This window comes from Augochlora pura, chromosome 3 (genome assembly GCF_028453695.1).
Source record: "Augochlora pura isolate Apur16 chromosome 3, APUR_v2.2.1, whole genome shotgun sequence".
NCBI classification, from domain to species: domain Eukaryota; kingdom Metazoa; phylum Arthropoda; class Insecta; order Hymenoptera; family Halictidae; genus Augochlora; species Augochlora pura.
In genome coordinates, this window is record NC_135774.1 from 21434167 (window position 1) to 21449653 (window position 15487).

The 15487-nt window shown below is 38.2% G+C and overlaps 1 protein-coding gene across 8 annotated transcripts in view; it reads right to left on the reverse strand.

The window, feature by feature from the left end:
• The window catches only part of Cic (Putative transcription factor capicua), a 66095-nt gene that overhangs the window by 14631 nt on the left and 35977 nt on the right, over positions 1–15487 (reverse strand). For 7 of the 8 annotated variants that reach the window (XM_078197184.1, XM_078197183.1, XM_078197187.1 and 4 more), the window contains one exon: positions 1587–1876. The gene's annotated coding sequence lies outside the window, so the exon portion shown is untranslated. Of the gene's footprint in view, positions 1–1586; positions 1877–5417; positions 5452–15487 lie in introns of those variants that run through there. The other variant, XM_078197185.1, reaches the window with a different exon arrangement.

A 15487-nucleotide genomic window follows, 5' to 3' on the forward strand; every position in this document is an offset into this window, starting at 1 on the left:
TAAGGTTATTCAAACAATACAGTGAGTCACTGTTCACAAAACCAACAAATACGGTAGAGAGGGTAATCGTTAACTCTTTCTTTCGAATGTTCGCTTTGAAGAAATAAATCAATTCACAGGAGTTACGTTTTAATTAGCCCCTAGCTCCTATGTGCTAATTAAAAGGACAAGGGATCGAGTAAGTAATGCTGTTGGTACTCGGTCCGTTTAAGCTGATTTAAAATAACGCTCTTTTTATTGAATCAAAGAGAGCACTTACATTTTTCAGACTACTAGAATATTGTACATACATCGAACACACTAGATAGTATCTCCATAGACAATTTTGTGCATCAATGTATAAACTGTTAAATAAATGATATACGTTGATTATTTTATAAACATTCGAATACTTGAACGTGACTTGAACATTTTAATACCGAATAAACTTGTAATAGCTTGGAAAATTAACTTTTTAATAATAAATTAAATGTAGATATTATTCGTTTGTTTTTAAGTCTAAATAAAATTCAATTTTTCGCTTTTTGGAGATATCAATTTCTTTTTTTTCGTAGTAGTTTATTGACAACAGACAAGTAGTAACCAATATAACAATAAATCTCATAATAAAAGAAATCGTAGTGTCCTCAGGTATCTTTAATAGATTAAAGCACTTACTAATACGATATGAATACTATAGACCTGTTTTAGGAAGAAGATACCCGATATACGCTGACAACGATAATAGCTGTCCACCCCACTCCTATTACTTCAGGCCTGCAATATAGGACTGGATTGGACAGCTATTATGATTCTTAGCAAATCTCAGATCTCTCTTTTCGAGGAACACGACGATATAGTTTGGTCTTAAAACTTTTTCAAAATAATTTAATCATTTCTTTTGTAACCTGCTATGGCAGTTGTAATTTCACTCACATGATTTCACGTTTTTAGATCAATATCCAATAGAAGAAATTAAAATAGCCATTGTCTCGTCCACAGAGTTCGACACGTGTGTGATGTTTGCCTTCTTTACAACTGACATTTTCTTTCAACACCTTATAACGTCTATTGCGTTTAAAAAATTACAAAATGTAGATGTGTACAAAAATAAAGTTTCTGCAACAAAATTTGATCGATACGTATTTATTTTGCGCTTGTTTGTATTTGTTCGCACTTGTATGAATTTATTTGTAACAAACTTGAATGGATAGAAATATAATTTGTTGTAACGGCTTCATACTTAATGAACCTAGTATCTGTTGACAGAACTACACTTTGAGAGGCTACACTGAACCCCCGATCCTACCATTAATTAACCAAAAACGGAGTAGGCGTCGGACTACCTATCTTCGACTGCCCTTAAAAATAAACTCTCATTCAAAGTTTGCATTTGTTATATTTGTTTGAATTTATTTGTATTCGTTTCAAATTGTTTTTATTCGTATATACTTGTTTCAAATTGTCCGTAATTCTTCCTACTTTTCCTTCTTGTTTTAAATTGCGTTGCACTTGTTTGTATCTTTTTTGCGGTTGCCCGTGTTTGTCCGCGTGGTAGTATAGAGGATCGGAGCGTTAACATATCAAGATGTACAGTGTATACTCACAGTCCGTACAGTCGAGAGGAGGCTGTGTGCTGAAATGTGGCGAGTTGAAGCTCGGAGGGTGGTGACACCGGCTGGGTGCATACCTCAGCACCCGGCTGTCGGGGACAGGATGCGTTGAGTCTGGGCTCTCTCGTCTTTGTCTATCTTGCGACGGGGTTGCTGTTCCCTCTCCCAACTCCAATTCTTCTTCCCAGCCCCAACTGCCGAGCATCCTCCTCCGAAAATTCTCCTCTTAGGCGGACACTTTTCTCTTCTTCTTTCTTAATTGCCTTGTACCTCTAGTCAATGTTCTGTAACAACAGAAACGTGTTTCAAAAAACGGTCACCGGGCCTCTGCGTGAATTCGATTCTCACGAGCAACATGTTTCTCGTTTATTTCGCAGCGAGCTTTTAACGGGATATTCCTCTGTCCCTTTGCATTCGGCGAGTTTACTTCTATGTAACGCCGATTAAGGGTATCGATGGCAGGTCTTTCATCAGCGCAACCTTAATCCCTTCGATACGCCGACGAATGTATACCTGTGCCCCGGAGATGTTAACACGAAAGAAAAAGATCTCGGCGCAGGTCCTTTTCTTTCGGTCGCGCTCTTCGCAAGGCGGGCATACCTGATTCGGCTGGACCGCAAAATTTTGCACTTGTATCATTACTTAGAACTTTAATGTGGATATAATGAAAATTAGTTAAAATCACAGTGAGATTAAAAGAATTTTAAAATATTCATGTAATATTTCAGATTTATCAACATCGACAAAGAAACAATAATTCGTTTACGATGATACTGCTACCATTTAAAAATACTAAATACTAATATAAAAATATAGTGCAATAAAATTCTCACCAGTCAGAATAAAAGAGAATGATATAAAATATAATTGTCATATTTAAATATATGCTCCATTTTGGTTAGAGGAATATCCGTTAAGAACTTACACTTACGCAATTCAACTTCAAATATATATATATCCATTAAACATAGGATTTAATATCATATATACATATATTTATTACATTAAAATAAATGTTTCTTTAATGTGTCTTTCCCAGAATATGAAACATTTTGTAGGTATCAATTAATTGATTGAATTAAACAGACCCGTAAAAAAACGACATTGTTTACGTCTCCCCTTATTATCAATATAAATAAATTGAAAATATAAACATACAACTACAGCTTACTTTGGTATATTAAAATTCATAAAAATTCTTATTTCAATAATAATTAATAAGAAATTTTATAAACTTTAAATATACTTCTTATGGTTGTATAATAGATTTCACGATTTTAAGTAATTTATATATCCAAGTAAAAAGAGTTTGAGAAGTCGCTATTCTTAACATGTGTTAATTAAAAATTCAAAGTTAATTGCTGTTCGTAAGATATAAAAATTATAGAGATAATAAGAACACTCCGCTTTTACGTGTACTAAATAATGGTATACACATAAAGAGAGCAGCGTTGAAATGGTTTAAACGGATTAAAAATGTAGCGCCCCTCCCCCAAAAAACTGAACGCATCGATCATCGCGTATATCGTGGAGTTGTAACTCGTGTAACCTATCTACCGTATGATAAATTATGTACACGTATCTGTATGCGTATGCGTCAAAAAAGTAATGAATTATTTTGAATACAACTGGTCCACTCGTAGCACGTTGCACCAAAACGGGAATAAATTTCGATATTCGAGTTCTTGATCGCGCACGCTCAACACTTCGATCAAGGACGCGTGTCAGAAAGCGTTCAATTTGTATAATCACATTTTACGCATTCTCTTACAAAACGGATGCGAAGTTTATGAAACAACCGTAGCAGTGCATTCTTCGGAAGTGGTTCGTTTACAACTTTTCCTGCACGCATAAATATTGCGGTTAAAATTTTAAAATTGCGTTCAGCAACTTCATCGTTGAGAAAAGAAAATCGAAATCCGGAATGTCCGTGTAATACGAACGAAGTCGTTTTACACGTAATTTTATGCTTGCACGTTGGTTCCAATAAAAACTGTTGCTTAACACCGCGACGGTGTAACAGATTTAAAAGATTCAAATACATTTTTATCGAAAGCATTTGTCACAGAATCACTTTCTTATCTAATGAAATTTATCAATGAAAATCGATTATCGACGCCGGTGGAATTCAATACGATTTTTCGAATGGAAATCGATCGATTTAAACTGTTCAGCGTATCGGTGTACTTACTCTCTGCGCGACGATGATACAATAAAACAACATAGAACCAATTTGTATTATGTAACGTAAGTTGTGTTTTCTTTGTGCACGGTATTATTGTTTACACCATGAGTAGTTATTTATGTAAACAAGTTTTAATAATAAAACTAATAAAAAGAATCTATTTTAAGCCGCGACAGGTCTATAAGGCATGTAAAGCTATTTTGTAAGGACCGAATGTAAATTATTTATTTTTATTGTACACTAACGGCATATAACTACTTTTATTTTGTATAACATCTAGTATGTGTTAACATTATATGTTTAAGTTCCGGATATTAAAATTTCTTCTCTTTAGGTTATGTAGTTTCGAGTATACTGCATTAGCTAACTTTCCTGAACAGATTTTTCATAATGTTTTAATCTGGGTCTATTTTCTTATATAAAACTGCGTTACTATGTTGGAAAAGAGACTTTGGCTTGGCCATACCACGTGCACATTTTCATAATTGTTTATCAAAGATGTTTACGTTTATTCTACTATTCAATCTTTTTATGAATAAACTTCGTAATAACCGCTTATTTATCCAACTTGAACTGTAATCATTTACATCATTAAATGTGGTCTATATGCTGGCTGATTATTGGTGTTTTTTAAAATAATTTTTAAATCTTCAAATGGCTTGAATTCATAAATAATAAATTTAATTAATCGTGTCTGTTTCACTCGAATTTCATTATCTTCCTTGTAGTATTATTATAACCATTTCAATCAAAATTCTTCTACCCTAATCTTGTTATTTCTTACTACTTATACTATAGTTTTCTCATCGTTAGTAGAAACCGTTATCAGCTACTCCCATCTAGCTGCTTAATTCTAAAATATATTTATTACACCACGATATCCAAAAAAAGTCTCAAATAAATTCTAACGAAGGAAAAAATTCTCTCGAAACACGTAAGTTTGCATGGTTTCACATAGTGTCTCATAGTATCGTTGCGGAGCGTAAACCGTGAAGAACCTTTTCCGTAGTCCAACTTCCTAGAGGATTCGATTAAAGACTCCATTAACGAACGGACACGCGGAAGAATATATGTATAGTAAACTTGCATCCACAACGCGTAAGAACAAAGAAGCCAACGAACCTCGCGCGTTAACGGTTTAGGAAACTGGTGGATAATTGCGCAAACACAATCGATATATGTAGAGTCGATCGCCAGCAAATAAGCACAGTACATACTCGGATTTTTTTTGAAGGCGCGCGCGTGCGTATACACACACATACACATACAACACACACACACACGCGCAGTCACACGCGTACACTCGTGGCTACGAGTAAGAGACAAGACTAACTCCGTTCACGGAGTGGAATCACAAAGAACCGCGATGGCGAAAATCTCGCGTGTCGAATATCACCTCGACCTTCGGGCTGACAGGAGTCGTCTTTTAAAAAGAAAAAAACCGAAAGACACGGCGAGTGTACACACACTGTCCTTCTCTCTCTCTAAGAGACCGTGTCCCGATTCACGTGTGTGCTATCGCGGCGTAACGCGAAGCGGAGATCGGCACGCGCGACATAACCTATTCAAGAAATCGCTGCCGCATTTCTTTCTTTAAAGCGGAGGAGAGAAAAACGATTGCGCTCGGAGCCGGCTCTTACTTCCATGGCAGTACCGACGAAGATTCCAGGAGCGACTAACGAGTAGTCAACAGGCACTTAGTTCCCGCCGTTGCCGTTGCCGCCGCCGACTCCGCCACCGCCACCGCCACCGCCGCCGCCGACACCAACACCGCGACACACCGGAGCACACAACGAGAATTACAGTACGGAGAAATACGGGCGCGCGCACTATCATACAGAGCCCAGCATAGGAAGTTCAAGCTGGCTGGAGACGCACTCACGAAAAGAAACAAACGGACGTGAGGCGAGAGCTCGATAGGATAGTTTCGTGGCGAAGTGAGGCGAGGTGAGGCAAGGTCGATCCTCCTCAAGCATCGATTGGAAATCACGCACCGCAGCGGCCAAGCAACGGCAGAGTATCAGAGCCAGCAGCACCGGCACCAACAGCAGCAGCAGCAGCAGCACTATGAGCACCAGTTGTGTAGTAGAGTGTGTGCTTTCTCTCTCTACGCTACCCCGATCGCGTTTTGCAGCTCTGCATATTGAAAAACGACTAGAGAACGGAACTGAAGAAAAGATGAAGAGAGCGCTAGGCGTTAAATTCGAAGCGCGAGAAGGATGGGAATGCATGTGCATCACGTTCTTATCTGGCTTGTTCGAGTGAGCGAGACGGTAAACAAAGGGGAAGAACGGAGGGAAAAAGAGACAACGTAATGGGAGAAGAGGAGCGGAGACATGGAGAAGGAAGAGAAAGAAAGAACGAGACCGTGTGCGCGCGCGCGCGAAAGAGAGAGAGAGAGACGTTACCACGCTACTCCGGCGTCCTACCACCTTCAACGAGATCGCTGCACTGACACTGAGCCTCCTCGGAGAGTCCGAGTTCGCCCCGTGGCCCGGGTTTCTCGGAGGAAAACAACGCTCTCGTGATCGCCGTAGTGTGGGTAAAGGACTAAGGGGGAATGCACTAACCTCGCTACTCCCTACCACAAGGCTGACTCACGTTGCTTGGCCTGCCATTGTATCGTGTCGTGTTGGTCGGCTGGCTGGCTGGCTAGCTGGCCGGTCGGTTCGTTGGTTGGTCGTCGGTCGGTCGGTCGACACTCTCTCGATACTCTTTCTCTGACTAATCCACTCTCTTTCTAGAGCACGCCGTGGACGCGCGTTTACAGGTACTCGAGGGTGGCCGAATGTCTACATGTGTATCGGGACGAAATTCAAAACCTGTTACGTGACGCCCGGAGAAGATAGTGCCCGGTGTCTGTATCGAACTTGTCCGTTTTTCCTCCGAAGTTCTCATTTATCTCCGCATAGATCCGTTTCAAGCAACATTATATTCATAGGATCATCTCGATGTTCTGCTTTTTCTTAAACCTTTGCTGTAGCATCATTTTTGTTAGGATCGTCAGCATTCACACTTAACACGAAAACTACCGTACTGTCGTCCTTACTTAAAATGTCTTGTTTACTAATTCACCACTTTTCACGTAGCTTTTTATCTTATAAGCAAAGCTAGAATATTCTATATACTTTATAGAGTTTTCGAAGAAGAACGGCATAGTGGTCGTAGTAATCGGATTTCTATTTTGAAATTGATGAGATCATATTTTTCTATAGGAAATAAATAAACAAATTCATTAGTCTATTATTATATTACTTATTTTAGACATTCGTTAGGTTTAGCTTTAAGCTCTCATAGTGTCAATTATTCTCGGTGAAGCAAAACAGTATAATATTACCATGTCTAAGTTATTCTCAATAAATAAAGATAATTTAAATGTTTCAATATTTAAATAGAACTAAATTAGTATAGAAGTCAACATAAAAATGGCTTTAGCTTAGCAACTATCAGTAAATATTGAAAATATTGCGTATAAAATTCCCGTTTCTTTCCTTATTTTCTTGCGTCCACACCTTTTTCCTGTTCAGACACCCTAAAAATTCAATGAGCCGCAATAATAGCGTGGCCCGCGGCTGAAGGGTTAAATGACGATCAAAATGTTAATACAGGACCACGGAATCTGTGTTCTTCTTCCCTTCATCTTGTGAAACCGGTAATCGAGATAACAAAGTGCTAACACATCTCGCTAATGAGAAGGCTGGACTGTAGATCACTGTCTCAAGCGAAACGCAGCTTTTTCTTTTCACCGACACGCACTGGCATGTAAAATCGTGAAAAGTATTTCCATCGTTATCCATTACGCGCACAATAGAGTCTAATAATTGCGCGTACGCAGACAGGGAGCTCGTTAGCTACGTGTAATCGAAAGTATTATTAATACCAATACTAAACTAAGTATTATTAATGGAGTACTGAATATTTGCGGGTTAAATTTTTGTCTCGATTTATACTCATTGCGTATGCGAACGTCAAAACAATTTCAAGGGCATTAACGTTTTATTTTACTAAATGGAGTTGTATGTGTTTTTCAATACGCATGAATGTGTTCTATATTCTGACAAATTCAATGGCCACCAACCACTCAAGATTAATCAAGGTCGAAGGAAAAATAAAAACAGCCACAGATTTTTAGTAGCCAACGAAATTCGATGTTTTGACCTCGAAATTGCAAACATTCGGCAATTCTTCTTCTGTACGTTTTTATCTTTTTGCTTTCGCCTCAAGAACGATTTTATTCCAACACCGGTGTTTTACCACTAAATTTGCTGAAGAGTATAAAATTAGTATCTACAGATAATGCGATAAGAAAGTGGTCTTTAAAGTATAGAATATTTGAAATCTCTACAGAGATAAGAAGTACTTTCTATACGTATCAATATTAATTTGATGTGGACGAGTGTTTTTAACTTATATTATCGTATTCCTTTTTAATTGATAGAGATTCCAAAGCATTTGAGCTTCGTGTCATATATCTGAATAAGAGGGTATGCTATCATATAAAAATATGGGCTTATCATTTAACGGAATCATCAGTATTTTATCTTAACTGTAGTCAATCGCATCTCGTGCTACATTGTGAATGAAAGTACTCAGCTAGAATTAACTGTTTATCGCGAAAAGTTCGTAGAAAATTACCTGTCGAGGAAAATTGCATTAAACCACTAATCTTTAACAATGAAACATGTTAAATCACATAAAACATGTGAAAATTGAAATTAATTGTCAAAATCTAGATAGTGGAATAACAATATTTATTCTTTGGACCCGAATGAACACGAGCCACAACGTTCGATTGTTAAAAACACATTTGTAAAGTTTCCTGCGAACTTAATGTTCAAGATAGACCTGTGAATATTTGTAAAAATTTCATTGAAAACTTATTTGCACTATGTCTGAAATTGCAGGAACTCTAGTCACATGAAAAATTCGAAGGAAATGATTGGTATATATTAAAATTATTTTAATCCGCTTGGCAGTGCAGTTGTACGTAAACCACTCGATTCCTGGTATGGATACACCGTGCATCGTCAAGATTAACTTGCTACCATCAAGGTAGTAATGAGTCATCGCGCGTGAGTAATATGATAAAACTAGGTTTTTAATTGTTGTATACTCGTGCTACTGTAATACGGTTGCGCGCGTGTACTATGAGACGATTACTGCAAACGAACTGACAGGAAACAATAATCAGACATAATATGTGACACAACTGAATGATAAACGTAACAAATTCGCACATAGGACACTTGTCGTAAGCAATATATGAATAAAATTATTTCGCAGAATTATCGACTACACGAAGTTAGCGATCTGCGTGCTGTTGTACAAAATATATGTAAATAATATTTACATAAATAGAATGCTGTAATGATTAACAATCTGCGATATAACGTTGAACTTTGTATTTTGAGTCGCTCACCGTCGATTGTTTTATATAGATTACATATTTTCACGAGCTATTAAATAATAATAATAACGTTTATAATCATAAATGATATTATATGATAATATTCTACATCCACACGATTTTAATTCATTGTAATAGATTTATCAGCGATAACCCAGAGCACAATCGTGAAATAAGAATCTTGAGAGAGTCATCATTGCAATCAAATATTATTTAACCAGGTGTAACATTTTAATATGCTATAAACAAAACTCGAAGAAATTCAACCCTGTTAGGAATTATAGACACCACTTTCGAGGTATCGTCGCTTTAGCTTGAAATACAATTAGTACATTGCATTATTTTATTGAGCCTATAGAATTTGTTCTCACGAACAGCAAATAAATTAAAAAAGAAGTTGAAACAAAAATGTCATCGTTTTACTATGTCTACAATATCGTGTAAAAAAAATTCTTCCAGAACCCATGATTTTTTGAATATTCCACCTATTCTTTTTTTAAAGAAAAATGGTTAATGTATGCGAACGTCAATTATGAGAAGAGTGGAGGTTTTGCGCTAGAAATTTATCTTCTTGTAGATTATATTCGCTTTGCTCTGAAAGAAATTTGTCTATTTGTAAATCGAATTTATTCGTTCACAGATCGAATTAACGCTTTTGTGAATCAAGCTCTTCTATTCTGTTTTGTAGTTGCAATAAAGTGATTAATATCAACCGCGAGAAAAATGTTTCCTTTCCATAGATTTTTATTTCTGAAAAAACTTTAATTGGGTCATCATTGAAGGTGCTAAAAATAGTAGAGTAGCCTAGTCTAATCAATAAGATCACGCAATTCTTCGATCTTGCGGAGGCTTGCATAGTTCAACGCTAACTATTCTTCTTCTGATTATCTTTATTTTGTTTTCACAGTAATTCCGAAGCAATTTGCAACAAACATTTCATGACATATTTACATTACTTCGCTCTCCATGGATTAATAAAATGAACATAATTCGCAAAATGGTGCATTTGATTTGTTAGAAAGTAATATCTGTAAATGTTATATGCAAATGTTATGTGCAAAAAATATGAGTTCTCTTATCTTTCACCGTTTCAATGCATTTTAATTTTTTCTATACTTTTTTGACGATCGTTCAACAGACTAAACTTTGTAACATTTCAAAACGACTCAAATTATTCGGTTTAAGGTTTTGAAATTGTTTTCCGTACTACAATGTGCCCAAATATTTTCGCGATCGACTGTATATTGATAGAATTGATCTGGAAGTTTTCTGGTTACTGCACTTGTCTACGATACCAGTCTGTGTCGTCTTACCGGTTACTCGATACTGTCGAAAACCGGAGACTTCTTTAAGAAAGCCAAGTAAGGGTCGAATTCGTCGCCCCCCGACGATCAGAAACACCAGCCGAAAGCGACGGTTCGATTCTAATTGAATTATACCAGGAGCAAGGTTATCCGGTACGCGCGAACGAAAACATTTTCGAAGTGTTACATTTCTCGACGTAATTAAGTCGCCCCGATGGGACGGTAACCAGACCTGGGCACATTTTATTCGCGTAATTAATTTTAATCGAAAGACTCGTTCGGACTGTTCGAATAAAATTTTATTCGAATAACGCCGAACTCCGGCGAGAACACGTTAGTTTCTCCTGGTATCTTGCGCAAACACGAGCTGCGCAGGTATTAACGAGTTTCGGGGGCAACGATATAATTCATTAATACGTACACAGAGAAGAAGGAAAATAAAAAAAAAAACGCAAAGAAACCGAAGCGACGCGCGCACGACGAAAATAATTATTGTACGGCACAATGGATGGTTTTGGAAATTTCAGCCAGATATTCAGCGAGATTGTGAAAAATCGAAAAGCACGCGTCTTGTGCATGCGCTCTCGCGAGGTTACCACATAACGTACTATAACACGTGGAAATCCGAATGCAGTTGTACACGAATGCCCACGCGATACCGTATTATGCAAAAAGTTGTTTGCGCAACGTCTTTATTAGCGGTTCGCTTTCCCACTGTGCAACGCTCGTAGTCGAGTGAAGAGAGAAAGATAGAGCGATAGAGAGGCGAAGAGCGAGAAGGAGAGAGCAAGAGAGGGAGGGAGAGAGAGAGAAAGAGAAAAAAAAATCGCTTCCACTTTAATTTATCGCGATCATAACATTATACCATCCAGCGGGAATTAATCAATTTCTACTACGCGCGCTCGCTCCGTCAGCTTTCTACCGGAGTGTTTCGTGTTTCTAGTCTCTTCAATGCGTTTCCTAACGATTACCGCAACGCAAACACTGGAAAACGTGGATTCGGAAGCGGCGTAACCGCCTTAGTCATTGCGATTTTCGCTAGAATATTTTCGTTCATTCTGTCTAATAAATCCCACGAGATTATGGTGTATTTATCTTCTGGATAACGCTGTTTACCGAGATAATTTTTTTTTTCGGCGGCCTGTCTGTCGGGAAGCGTGCAATGAATCATTACTGCGTACCATTCGAATCGATAAAATGACATTGTACTGACCACGGTCACGTTATAATTACTCCGCGCTAAATGATTTGATCCGTCCAAAATCCGTTTGAAACGTTCCCGTACGAATAATAATTGTATATTTGTTTCCTTCGGGTTTAATAGCGCGTCGACTGCAAGGTCATCGGCGACAGGTACTGTGCAATTATGCGTTAAATAATTCTGTTATACATACTTTCTGTTACAATCGACTAGAGTCGAGCGAAAAGCAATCCGATCGATTGTAATCACAAATAATTTGTAACGATTTACAACTTATAATTCCTAATTATTAATCAGATTATCTCCAGGCCAATTATTATAAATTAATTACCGTAACTATAGAGTTGTAATCGTTGATCATTAATCATAAACTACTCTGCCTTCGTAGTTTAAGGTGTTTATGACATGGTCTTCAGAGGTCAGAAATGTTTCTGGGCCGATTTATGACAAAAATTCGTCAGTAAAGTACGAGATAGTGAAAACATTGAAAGAATCGACGGACACTGTTACGCTACTCTCAACTTATTAATTTTTTTTAATTATTAACATACTTATATTAAATAATAATTGTATTAACACGTATATTAAATTATAATTGTATTAACACGTATATTAAATAATAATTGTATTAATACTTATATTAAATTATAATTGTGTTAATACTCATCTTAAATTATAATTGCTAATCATTAATTGCATTATATTTTGTATAATTTTGATAATCGGTAGGTTTAACTTTTGGAAAACTCCAAATTGAAAATAATAATGACCAAAATCATTAATCTTTTATTTTTGTAGAATCCCCGAAATATTCGATTCTCCGAAAAGGTTTTTGTTTTGCCGAACAATCAGAAATCGGAGGGCTTGGACAGGGGATTACGAGGCGCGTCCTTGCGGACGGCACCTTCCGCGATCGGTAAGTAAGTAAGCGCCCGGCAATAGAAACGTCAAACGAATAAGCCAATAAACCGAGAACCCCAGAACTGCAGTTATTTGAGAAATTGTTGTGAAGCAAATCAGAAATAAGAATTTGTTCATTATTTAAGTCCAATCTACTCGTGAAATATAATCGAAGTTGTTTAAAAGACAATAAAACGACTAAAAGTTTTTCATTTTTAATTCAAATGAAAATGAAATTCGTCCTTTAACACTAATACCACTATACCAGTAAAAATGACCGGATTATGAATTTTCTCTTTTATTGTTAGTGCTGAAGTTATGCTATCATTCCTGCACGAATTTTTTTAACAAGCTTCTATATACCGAAGTGTCTATTGCAATAGAAATCATACGAGATTTGAGTGTTAATAATTCTAATAATTATAATTCAATAATAATTCTAATAAATTACAATAAATAATGTGACAACAGTCGAATGTCTTCACAGTTTTTTATTCGGATCGTTAATTCTTCTCATAAACGCTTAAAGATTTGTCAGCAGTCTATCCGTGGCGAGAAACATATTAATTCGTTGCTTTTCTATGCGATCAAATTGTGCAAACAGTCCTTTGACTTTACTTCTGACTTCACACTAAACGATAAATAAATAAATAAATAAATAGAGAGGAAGAATGAGAAAATAATAGCGACGCAACGTCTTTTGTCATATCGATTTTCAGTTATGGTCACAGCAATAAACCAATTCCTCGCAAACGACGAAGACGTTCGCTGGGATGTCGCCGCCGGTGCGTCCGAGAGGGCCGCGCCGCGTCAACCTTGTCCGGTCCGGTATCTGCAATAAGCATTATGACTGCAGGCATGACGTCACCGCGGTAGAGGAGCTATGATACGGCCGGGTGAAAATGTTGGATGCCTGCAACCGATACTTTCCCGCCTCTATCTGACCGGAAATGGCATCGGTGTACAGGTGCCATTCAAGTTCAAGTACGGTAGATGGGCGCCTCAAGGGCGTATTATAGCCCCGGTGGGTATTAGTTTCTCCTGACTTTAGAGCCGGGAGTCGACGAGGGATGGCTCTTTGAAAAGCCGGCCGAGAATCGGCTACACGAATTACGCGTGAAAAAGAAAACAGTGGATGATACCTCTCGGACCATCACCGGCGGAGTATACCACCCGCGGATTCGCCGTTCACTGGCAAGGCCCCCGAGGAGCTTTTCTTTTAACGGGCCTTAACAACTTGTAACCGATACCTGTGGCCCCTGCTCCCTCTCTCTCGCTCTTCGTTACTCTATCTTTCTCCCTTCGTCACTCCCTCTCTCTCCCTCTTTCTCTTTCTTGCCTTCTCCTCGTCCTTTTTCTTTCTTCTCTCCTTTTCTTCGACGCGCTATGGTGAATGGCCTGAATGAAAGGAGCCAAATCGTCGCACGAATATTGTATACGTGGCCTGTCGGTCGTTCCACGAGGCACCTTCGCCACAATGGATCGCGAGACTAGAGGGGTTGGGAATGCATCCTCAGCTAGTTCGAGCATAAATCAGATATACGATGCTGGTACTACTACGCTGTGGCAGGTAGAAAGCTGGGTACATCCTACTCCGTGACAATTGTTCGGTCTATTCGTTTCCTACGCTATTGTTGCACATCCCTATCTCTGTCTTCTGGAAACACCTGCTGTTTCAGCTGATATCGGGACCTGACGCTCTCTCCCTCTTTTTCGCTTCTCCTTTCTCCCTATTTCTCTCTCTCTCTTTCTTTCTCTATTTTTTCGACCTCTTCCACTTTATTTGTTCTCTATCAGTCTACCATACTTCTCCGCTGTCTCCTCTTCATTTTTCTCTGTTCGTCACCCCTTCTCTTTATGTGTCTCCGTCCCTCACCCTTTTTCTTCTCTTTTTCTTTCTCTTCATTTCTCTTTGTCCGCCTCTCTCTTCTCTTTATTTGTCTCTGCACTCTCTTCTTTATTTTCCCCTGTCTCTATTACTTCATTTTTCTCTGCCACTTTCTCCTTTTTATCTCTCTTTCCCTCTCTCTCTCTCTCTATTTCTTTCTCCTTCCTATCCTTTTATCTCTCCACCCCTCTCTTTCTTTCTCTTGCTCTCTGCATTCTTGTTCGCCCGTCTCTCCCTCTCCCCCTCCTCTTTCTTTCTCTCTTCGGACCCCCCCCTCTCCCCCCCCCCCCCCGCCCCCACTTTCCTCTGTTGCGCGTTCGTTAGATCGGCACCCACGGTTTTCACGCGTCTCTTTCGCTCGAAATCCGCGCCTCTTGTGCACGTGCTCGAGATACGGATAGATAATGCCGCCTATTTAAGGTTCGCCCCTGGGGGCGACCTTGAGTACCTGATAAAGACGACGGGATTCGTGACGCGCGTACGCGCGCGTATCAATGGAACGATAGCGATAGATGATTCGAAAGCTTGCGCGGAGCACATGCTCGCCAAAAGAAAACGAGGTACGAGATGCCGCGGGATGCAAGAACTCCCGAAAACGTTCATCCTGTTATTCCGATCGTCTGTATGTCCATGGGATACCAAAAGTTGGGTGAAATAGTATTTTGTGCTGCAAATACTAAACAGATATTTTGTTTTCGATCGCGCATATAATCTTGGGGATCAAATATTTTATTTGTTCGGAACAATGTACTTCGTGCAATAAAATATTTTGGATATGGCAGTTAAAAACCTATCTTTAATGGAGATTTTATTGATTTGAATTCAAAATTGATTCCTTCAAATTGTACGATTATTGTTGTACAATTTTTTTTTAATTGTACCAAACAATTGATTGTATCCATTATCAGATTAAACGGCTCAGGGTTTCTTATCCTTGTGTTTTACATTGTTGCTATATACTATAAAAAAATATACTATATAAAAATTTGTTTGTTACTCAAACACTAATG